Source organism: Mustela nivalis (assembly GCF_964662115.1).
Source record: "Mustela nivalis genome assembly, chromosome: 2".
In the NCBI taxonomy this organism is placed as follows: domain Eukaryota; kingdom Metazoa; phylum Chordata; class Mammalia; order Carnivora; family Mustelidae; genus Mustela; species Mustela nivalis.
In genome coordinates, this window is record NC_139021.1 from 43,790,045 (window position 1) to 43,799,790 (window position 9,746).

Sequence of the window (9,746 nt, forward strand, 5' to 3'; positions counted from 1 at the left end):
CTTGCCATTTGCAATGACATGGATGGAACTAGAGGGCATTATGCTAAGCGAAATAAGTCAATCAGAGAAAGACAATTTTCATATGAGCTCTCTGATATTAGGAATTTGAGAGGCAGGGCAGGAGGTGGTTGGGGGTAGAAAGGGAAAAAATGAAACAAGAGGGGATCGGGAGGGATACAAACCATTAGAGACTCTTAATCTCAGGAAACAAACTGAGGGTTGCTGGGGGATGGTGGGGTACGGATAAGGTGGCTGGGTTATGGACTTTGGGGAGGGTATGTGCTATGGTGAGTGTTGTGAAATGTGTAACCCCCGGGGCAAATAATATACGTTAATTAAAAAATAAATAATTAAAAGAAAAATAAAATCCTGTTATATTGATCTTCACAATATATCCAGAATCTGACCCCTTCTTTCCAAAAAGGTAGGGATGAGTGCGGCAGTGGGTGTTTGAGAAAGTGAGAGATTGGGAGGCGTGGTGGGAAAGGGGAGTATGGAGAGAGAGAGACGGAGAGAGAGAGAGCACGAAGAGGGAGAAAGAGAGAGAGAGAGATTTGACCTGTTTTTAGTCCATTACGTCCTTTTTTAGAATTATAACTCCAGGAAGGAATTGAGCGGAATGGATTACTCTCTTAGTACCAGGAGCACCAGGGTCAGTGTACACTCAAAGAAGAAAATTTTACATTTTTCCATACAGGAAAAAATAAGTATATTTGCTATATAAAGATAAAGACATTCTTTATAACTCTTTCTATGTTTTTCTTTGTAAGGGAAAACACCTCCTACCATAATAAATAAACTCTGAAATTTCAGTGGCTTTTAACACAATAAAGTATATTTCTTTCTCACAAAATGCTTCAAAAACCATTGTTCTTGGTGGGCAACTCTCCTGTAAGGAAGTGATTTAGTGTCTCAAGGTCCTTCCTTCTTGTCCCATTTTCAACATGTGATTCCACGGTTTCCTTGGGGTCATTTCCTGCAATCTATCTTAGAAAGGAAAAGAGCTTTTGAGGATCTGAAAGGGAGGTTTTTATAAGCCAGGCTAAAAGTAGTCTGTATCATTTCTACAAACATTCCATTGCCAGAATTTGGACATACAACTATCGTTAAGTAAAAAGATGTCTGGGAAATATAATTTAGCTCAGTTTTTAGGAAGAAAAGGGAATCGGTTTGATCAATAACCTCATAAATGAAATTTTTAAGTGGTAATAGAAAAGATGAACTCCCCAGTGGAAAAATGGCCAATACCAATATTCAATATTCAATAATCATTAGGGATAAAGTTAAATAAGTTAAAAAACCTACTTTTAATATTAAACTATCAATATTAAAAATAATAGACCATGTTATTTTCCTAAGCTGCCGAGAAATAGTTCCAGTCACCACAAGTGGAGTTAAAAATGTTTTCTACTCCTAGAGGGCAACTGACAATACACACCCCAAGATTTTTTCATGTGCATAGTCTCTGATCTAGACTTCCCATTCAAAAAATTTATCTGGAACAAATTATCAGAAAAGTGTTCAAAGATTAATTGAAGTTATCCCCAACATCTGTCTTTCATACACTGCATGAAATCCATCAGGAAATTCTGTAAGGTTGACCTTCACATATACCCAGAATCTGACACCTTCTTTCCACCTTTACTCCTTCTTTCTTGCCTATAGTCTAATTTTAACACAAGTAGCCATTGTGATCCTTTTATTTTTTAATTATTTATTTATTTTTCATTGTGATCCTTTTAAAACCTATGTCATATCAAGTCCTTCCTCTACCCTAGGCCTCCCAAGAGCTCCAGAACTAAACTGGTTGCTTATCATCTGTCCCACCCGGGCCAACGTCAAACTTCTCTGATCTCATCTTTTGTTCCCCCACCCCACTGCCACTCCCCTGCTCACTTTGTTCAGGCTGCAAAGGCTTCCTTGCTGTTCCCGCATATGCCAAGTGTGGTCCCTCCTTAGGAACTTGCTGTTCACTGTCCACATCTCTGCTCAGATACAGTGAAGCCTACGTAATTCCTCTGTGCAAAAAAGCAATGTGCCCTCTCCATCTCTCTCCTCCTTCCCCTTACACTGCTTGATTTCCCCCCATAACTTTTTATCACCATCTAATGCATTATATATCCTTGTTCAATTGAGTGTTACTGGTATTTTGCTGTAATGGGGTAAGGGGTTTTGTAACGCCTAGAACAGTGCCTGGCACATGGTAGACATTCAACAGATATTTGCTGAATGACTGAATAAAATGCGGCAGAAATTCTGAAACATCAAAAAAATATATAGGACTGGTTATGTAAACTGGGATGATGCTGTGAAGAGTCAGACAGTCAGAGAAGACAGAATCAAAACCCTAGATGTGCAGGAAATAAAACTAAAAATGTGGTTTTGTATTTCATAGGAGGAAACTCTGGGAATACCAATTTCTAAAGAGGTAACGGTTATTTTTCTTACCCAACTGGTTTCTGAAACCATACGAATGGGAAGTTTCTCATCATAAAATGTATTTTAACATTTGTCAACTGCTTCTCTGGTCTCAAATAGGTTTTTCTGTGAACATGGGTGTCTCTGAGGGCTGAGAGGATTTTTAAAGATTTTTTTAAAAAATTTATTTACTTGACAGAGAGATAGAACACAGGTAGGCTGAGCAGCAGGCAGAGGGAGAAGCAGGCTCTCCACTGAGCTCTCCACATCCCCCGATGTGGGGCTCAACACAGGGCTCGTTCCCAGACCCTGGGATCATGACCTGAGCCGAAGGCAGACACTTAGCCACTGAGCCACCCAGGTGCCCCGCCGAGAGGATTTTTAAAAAGCAATCTTATTCTTTGCAGGTTATCTTAGTCCGTTGGAGTGGCCATAAGAAAATGCTACAGACTGCTTGGTTTAAACAGCAGACTTTTATTTTCTCACAGTTCTGAAAGATGGAAGTCCAAGATCAAGGTCCAATAGGGCTCAATTTCTGGTGAGGACTCTCTTTCCAGCTTGCAGATGGCTGCCTCCTCACTCTGTCCTCAGCTGGGCTCTCCTCAGTGCAGATTCATCGAAAGACAGAGACTGAGAGAGAGCAAGCATATATGAGTGAGCACAAGTTCTCTGGGGTCTCTTTTTATACAGTCATCAATCCTGTTGGATTAGGGCCCCATTGTTATGCCCTTATTTAACCTTAATTACCTCTTCAATGCCCTATCTCATCTTTGTAGTCCCAGCATTTAGTACCAGATACTTGCATTTCTTAGTCAAAATGTTTTAGTCAGGGAAAGCTTGAATTTGGAGCAACAGTCATGTATTTTTCCTTATCTATCTATCTATCCATCCATCCATCCATCCATCCAACTTATTAAACAAACTTAACTCAATGAGGTATAAATTAAGAAATGCTGTTCCTAACACGGCCATTTTAAATTCTCCCTTGCCTCCTATAACAGATTTCTTCTCACCTCTGGGGTTGATTCTATAACTTCCCGGTCAATGTCAGTGATTAAAGTCCATTCAGTCTATACCTCTAATTTCATATCCAAATAAGAGATTTCCTTCTGTCTGTCATCTGCTAGCATTGTGGTTTAAAAGACCTGAAATGGGGAGGGAATATACTTCTCTTCATTCTCATTTTTATACCTTGGGGAAAAGAATGTAGTTTACCTCTAGGCTTCAGGTGTTTTCTTCCTTTTTTAGTTCCAAGCTTCTCCAGGGAGTGGACACAGGGAGGAAGGAGTTAGAGGGATTCAAGCAGCCACTATAGTGTTCCTTGGGCTGTTTGGCACTAACTGTCGGACACACTACCTGGCCATTGACAATGGTCTCTCCATGGCAGGTACTGGATTTCCAAAGTAGGCACAGACATGAGTTCTTTTTTTTTTCTTTTTCTTTTTTTTTTAAAGAAGACTTCATTTTTAAAGTAATTTCTACACCTAACATGGAGTTTGAACTTACAACCCAAGATCAAGAGTTTCATGCTCCACTGACTAAGCCAGCCAGGTGCCCCTCATGGGAGTTCTTTAAGGCACTTCCCAGTCGACAGTGTCCTGTTTAAATTCTTCCGACTCTCCTCAGCTCTTGTGCTCAGTGGTATACCTTGTGGTTTCTTTCTTTTTCTTTTTTTTCTTCTTTTTTTAAGATTTTATTTATTTATTTGACAGACAGAGATCACAAGTAGGCAGAAAGGCCCGCAGAGAGAGAGAGGAGGAAGCAGGCTCCCCCCTGAGCAGAGAGCCCAATGCGGGGCTCCACCCCAGGACCCTGGGATCATGACCTGAGCCAAAGGCAGAGGCTTTAACCTACTGAGCCACCCAGGCACCCCTACCCTGTGGTTTCTTGTCGGTGGGGGAATTTTTGCCCTGTAGTGATTTTTTTGTATTGGTGCCATGCTCACTTGACCCACCAGAAATTCATGTTCTCATCAAAGCAGAGGTGATCACTGAGCTACACCATAAGCCCTTCTGTTTGTTCTGCCATCATTCACCAATTCATTTTTTTCCTGTTCATGAAAACTTTAGGAAGATGGACTAACCCGTTTCCTAATTTGATGTACAACTGGAAATGAGGTGCTGTTTTCCTTTTATACAGGTACCCCCAGACTTTGCAAGTAATTCTCTTAGAACCTTTCCCACTTGGCTTTTCGGAAAGGGGTAGGAAAAAGCCACAACAGAACTTCCTAGGCCAACAATTTATGACTCCAGTAATTCTCATTTTTCTCTTTCTTCTCTGGCTTATATGGGTTCAGGGTCTTTGTGGTTATTGAGGGACCAGTTGGGCTAAATTAGCATGTGCAAGTACTGATCGCTTCTTTGTCCTCAACTTGGACCCTGGCTATCAGTTCTGGGTCAACAGGGAAAGTTCTACACAAGTTCAGGTCACATATCCTCTACAGAACTTTGCATTTCAGTCTTCCCTTTTGGAGGGTGCTTATAGAGCTTGTGTCTTACTTTACACTTACTAGCATCCTCTGAGATGTAGGACAGCTATCCCTCATCTTGCTGATGAAACTGAGACAGAGACAGGCTATCTAGGACTAATTAATTGGAAACAAATTCCTCTGTAACTGCAGTCAAGTCTACAACCCTCCTTAACTGTTTTTTGCAAAATGTTGCACCTTTTACAACTCCAGAACATGGCCTTGTTCTTTCAGTTAGAACTTGGTCTGCTGGAGAAGTAAACAAAAATCCTTGGAGCTGAAGGTAAAACTTTTTAGCCTAAGCGTAGTAGAGTATCCATCCTTCAAGCTTCCCTCACCTCACCTAGCAACCAAGTTTCTTGCCTCCCCGAGGCACAAAATAACTAAGGGGCATTCATATTGCATTCTGCATTATTATACATACTACACTACGACAGCACATTTAGTAAAAATCTAAATCCCTGTTTCCCTGAACCTGACAGTGTCCCTCAAATTTTTTAGTAGGCATTTCCAAAAGACCTGGGAAACTTTGTGCTTTAATACAATGCCCTCAGGCCTGCTGAGATGCTCCAGAGTTCTTGTATTAAGCAAGCAGACTACACACGGAGATGCTACCCTATATATATAACTACAAGGTAAGTATAATGACTTAGTGAATTAAAAATATAAACATAGGAGCGCCTGGGTAGCTCAGTGGGTTAAAGCCTATGCCTTCGGCTCAGGTCATGATCTCAGGGTCCTGGGATCAAGTCCCCCATCGGGCTCTCTGCTCAGCAGCGAGCCTGCTTCCTCCTCTCTATCTGCCTGCCTCTCTGCCTACTTGTGATCTCTGCCTGTCAAATAAATAAATAAAATCTTTAAAAAAATATATAAACATGTTTATATGTCACTGGACATATAAACATGTCCAGGGGTGCCTGGCTGGTTCAGATGGTAGAGTGTGTGACTCTTGATGTTGGGGTCATGAGTTCAAGCCCCACATTGGGCCTAGAGCTTCCTTTAAATAAATAAATTAATTAATAAAATAAATTGATTAATTAACATAATATACAAATATATATAATATACAAATATATATAATATACAAATATATATAAATGTATACACACACTCCAGACCATTGTACTTTTAGCTTAATCCAGTGATGCTTATCCCCTGATTTCCCTTCTAATAGAGTTAAAAAGAGAGAGTGGCAAAAAAAGCTTATATTTATAGTTGCCAGGCAGTGATAATTATATTCCATACATTTTCTCTTTCAATTATCATAAATACCCCACAAGGTAGGTATTTTTTTTGTTTTGTTGTTGTTGTTCTACAGACTAATTACACAAATGAGGTATAGAGAAGTTAAGCTAACTTAACCAAGATCACCAGTTAGAGGTACTGAATTCAAATTATATAGAATTGTATTCAAATATAATTGATTTCCAAGAGTGGACTACCCCAGCACAGAGGAGGAAGACTGAGAGATCAAGATGACAGAGTGGAGGAAGCATTCTGATATGCACTGAGAAAAGCACTTATAACTCTTGTGATAAATATTTAATATGAACATACTTTACATCACATAGATATTCATAAAATACACTTCTTGGGACTTTAAAATTTCGATTTGAACTTCTACCCCAAAGCATGGTGTTTCTTGAAGAGCTCTCTTTTGTCCTTCTTGGTGCTTTTCTTACATCAAATATTGTTTTAGCTGTGATAGGCCACTGTATAACGACACCTCCCTGCATTATGCCCCCCTGTATTGATACGCCCCAATTCCCATCAAGAGACTCAATTTATCCCTCTGCTCACCTGAATGTGGGCTGGCCTTACGACTTGCTCCGACCAATAGAAAGTGATAGAAGTAACCTTGTACCTGTTCCAGAACTTGGGACTCCTGAGGCTTTGGCAGCATCTGCCTTTGCCCTCTGGGAAACGTTATTCTGAGACCGCCACACAAGAAAGAAGCCCGGATGAAAGCGGGTTTGGAGAGAGAGAGGTTCAGGCACCCAGCTTTCTCAGCTGAGCTCAGTCCGCAGCTGAACCACCAGCTGAATGCACCTTTCTGAAAAATAATATCTTTATTTTCATCCCTAAGTTTTAGGATGATGATTCTTCCAAAGCAATAGATAAACCAGACAAAGTGGGATCAGAAGTACAAAATAATAGACTAATCCGACAAATTGGTAAAGTATAAAGCAAGAGATGAATGTAACAGAAATTAGTATTGTTCTAACAAAATCCAAAGCACATGGCAGTCTTTAGGGCCAGGCAGCAGGTGAATGCTGAAAAGGGCAGAGAGGAGACTGTTGGTGCAAGCTAGGAAAGAAAGCAGGGAGGAAATTGCTGCTGGAGACCAGAGGACAGAGGCGGACCAATTAACTGTTGCCTGTGGTACCTTGGAAGGTAGTAAAGGTACTTAATGAACTTGTTGATCTCACTAACATCATTTCCTTGTAGAATACAGAAAGTAACAATTAGCTTCTTTCAGCTGTTTGGTGGGAGGTGGCATTTTTCTATTGCTGCCATAAAAAATTACAACAAACTCAGCAGCTTAAACAACATCAGTGTATTATTTTATAGTTCTGTCAAAATCCCGAGACAGTAAAAATTAAAACCAGATCAGTAGAATAGTATTTAGTTAGAGTTTAAAATAAAGCAATGGGGCGCCTGGGTGGATCAGTCTGTTAAATGCCCAATTCTTGGTTTAGGCTCAGGTCTCCATCTCAGGGTCCTGGGATCTAGCCCAGGCAGGCTTCGCACTCAGTAGGGAGTCTGCTTGAGGATTTCACTCCCTCTTCCTCTGCACCCTCCCTCCCTGCCCCTAATAAATGAATGAATCTCAAAAAAAAAAAAAAAAAGTTCATGACTGGGAGTCTTCAAATCCAACAGTGAGATGAAGCTCAGAGGCATGATGTTATTAGATGGCTTATAAAGTGGAAATGAGAAAAAAAAAAGTGGAAATGAGGAAGTTGCTTAATCTTTATAATGATTGATTATCACAATGGAAGTTGTCTAGGAAAAGAGGCCTCTGAGCCTCTAAATCTCTTTGGGCAGGAAGCAGGAAGCAAGCTGAAGGAGATAGAAGAATATGGGAGAAGTGTCATTGCTTGAAACCAGGAGCCTAGATCTGAAAAGGTACCACAGCTTCCACAATCCCCCTCTCACCCTCTTCAAATACGGCTTTGAGACTACGGGGCCTGTGGTATGGATCAGAAGACTAAATGCAGAGATGGGACAGAACAACCCTCCTGCCTTCCTCCCCTCCTCTCCTTTCCAAGCTGTTCCTGCTGAGAGAGCCCCTGGCCAATCTGCCAGCTAAATGAAGCTTCCTGAATAGAGGCCCAGGCAAGACCAATAGAATAACCACACAGCTACTCTATAGAATCGTGACAGATAATAAATTATGTTGTTTTAAGTCACTGGATTGTGATATAGCTCAGTAGAAGATAGCTGGAATTGTAGCTTAAGTAGCTGAAGTAAGTAGTAAGATACTGTTTTACTGGCCCACACATCATCTGTTTATACTGTACTATTATTCCAAAGGACACATTACCTCATTCCCTGAGTAGAGATGGAAACATCTCATAATCATAAAATGCCTTGGAGTGAGATGAGTATTATTTAATGTTTCTTTCTTTTTTTTTTTTTTTTTTTAAGATTTTATTATTTATTTGACAGACAGAGGTCACAAGTAGGCAGAGAGGCAGGCGGAGAGAGAGGAAGGGAAGCAGGCTCCCCGCTGAGAAGAGATTTCCAGGACCTGAGCTGAAGGCAGAGGCTTTAACCCACTGAGCCACCCAGGCGCCCCTATTTAATGCCCCTATTTAATGTTTCTTGAGTAACCATGAACTATTATATTATTGTAAAACTAGAATGAAGTGATATTCACCTAATAAAAGCTTTTCCTTTTTATGAAACTTTGCATTGCTGCAAATATAATCTCAATATACTCTCTAACTTTCATAGTGTGAGTGATTTCCATGAGCTGTGTCACCCTCTAATGAGCTCTGAAATGGACAGAGAAGCCATATAAAGAACTAAAGAAAGAACAAAAAATCCTTTATACCTGGGCAGTAAAGAAACCCCAGTTGCAGCGTTATAATGGAATAATGAAAACACTGGTCAGATGGCAAAACTGTCATCTTCATCGAAAAATCAAGAAATGCTCCATGTTTTTCCTGGTAACAATTTGCTTTAGTAAGACAATTTGGTTCTATGTAGGATTTCCTCATACACTCCTTTGCTTATTTTTTTGGCAAATGTGCATCCCCTACTTCTTAATGAGCCAGTCATTGTTAGATAAGGGAGACACAATAATGAATGAGTCATTTACAGTTTCTGACTCACAATGTCAGTTGGGAATAAAGGGTAGGTGGATAATGGAAATGTAAATACACTGTTCCCATAGTGTGATAGGTGACAAGACAGGACACCATAGTCATAGGATTTAGTGGATTCTTCGTAATTTCTTTAACTCAATAGCTTCCAGCCCACAATTGTAAAAAAAACAAAACAAAAAAACCTGCTATTCATTTTGTAAATGGTTCATTTTTTGCAGGGGGTGCCTCATCTTGACCTCTCACTTTTCAGGTTCCTAGAGATTTAGAAATGCCCTTGGATGACATCATCCAGGGATCCTTATATGGTGTCGTCTTGATACTACTGACCCGTAAGAGATGCTGCATAGTAGAAAACATTATTCTTTGACTTTCCCTTAGGATTTCCAGCAGATGCCAAATGGATTTTTTTTTTTTTTTTGAGAAGAAAGAGTCTTCAGAGAGCAAAATGAAGACCCTTCTTAATGTAATATGAGAAGTAGTTTCAAATGTCTAAAGTCAGCTTTCCTCATACTCTTTGAAATCTACAGGGG

At 40.1% G+C, this 9,746-nt stretch overlaps 1 long non-coding RNA gene across 1 annotated transcript; it reads right to left on the reverse strand.

The window, feature by feature from the left end:
- Positions 1 to 2,872: 2,872 nt before the first annotated feature.
- LOC309859013 lies at positions 2,873 to 6,938 on the reverse strand. The gene is made up of 2 exons (XR_014308490.1): positions 6,686 to 6,938; positions 2,873 to 3,016 (listed from the first exon to the last, which is right to left on the reverse strand). It is a non-coding gene; the product is annotated as an uncharacterized lncRNA (long non-coding RNA).
- Between the last annotated feature and the right edge of the window lie 2,808 nt (positions 6,939 to 9,746).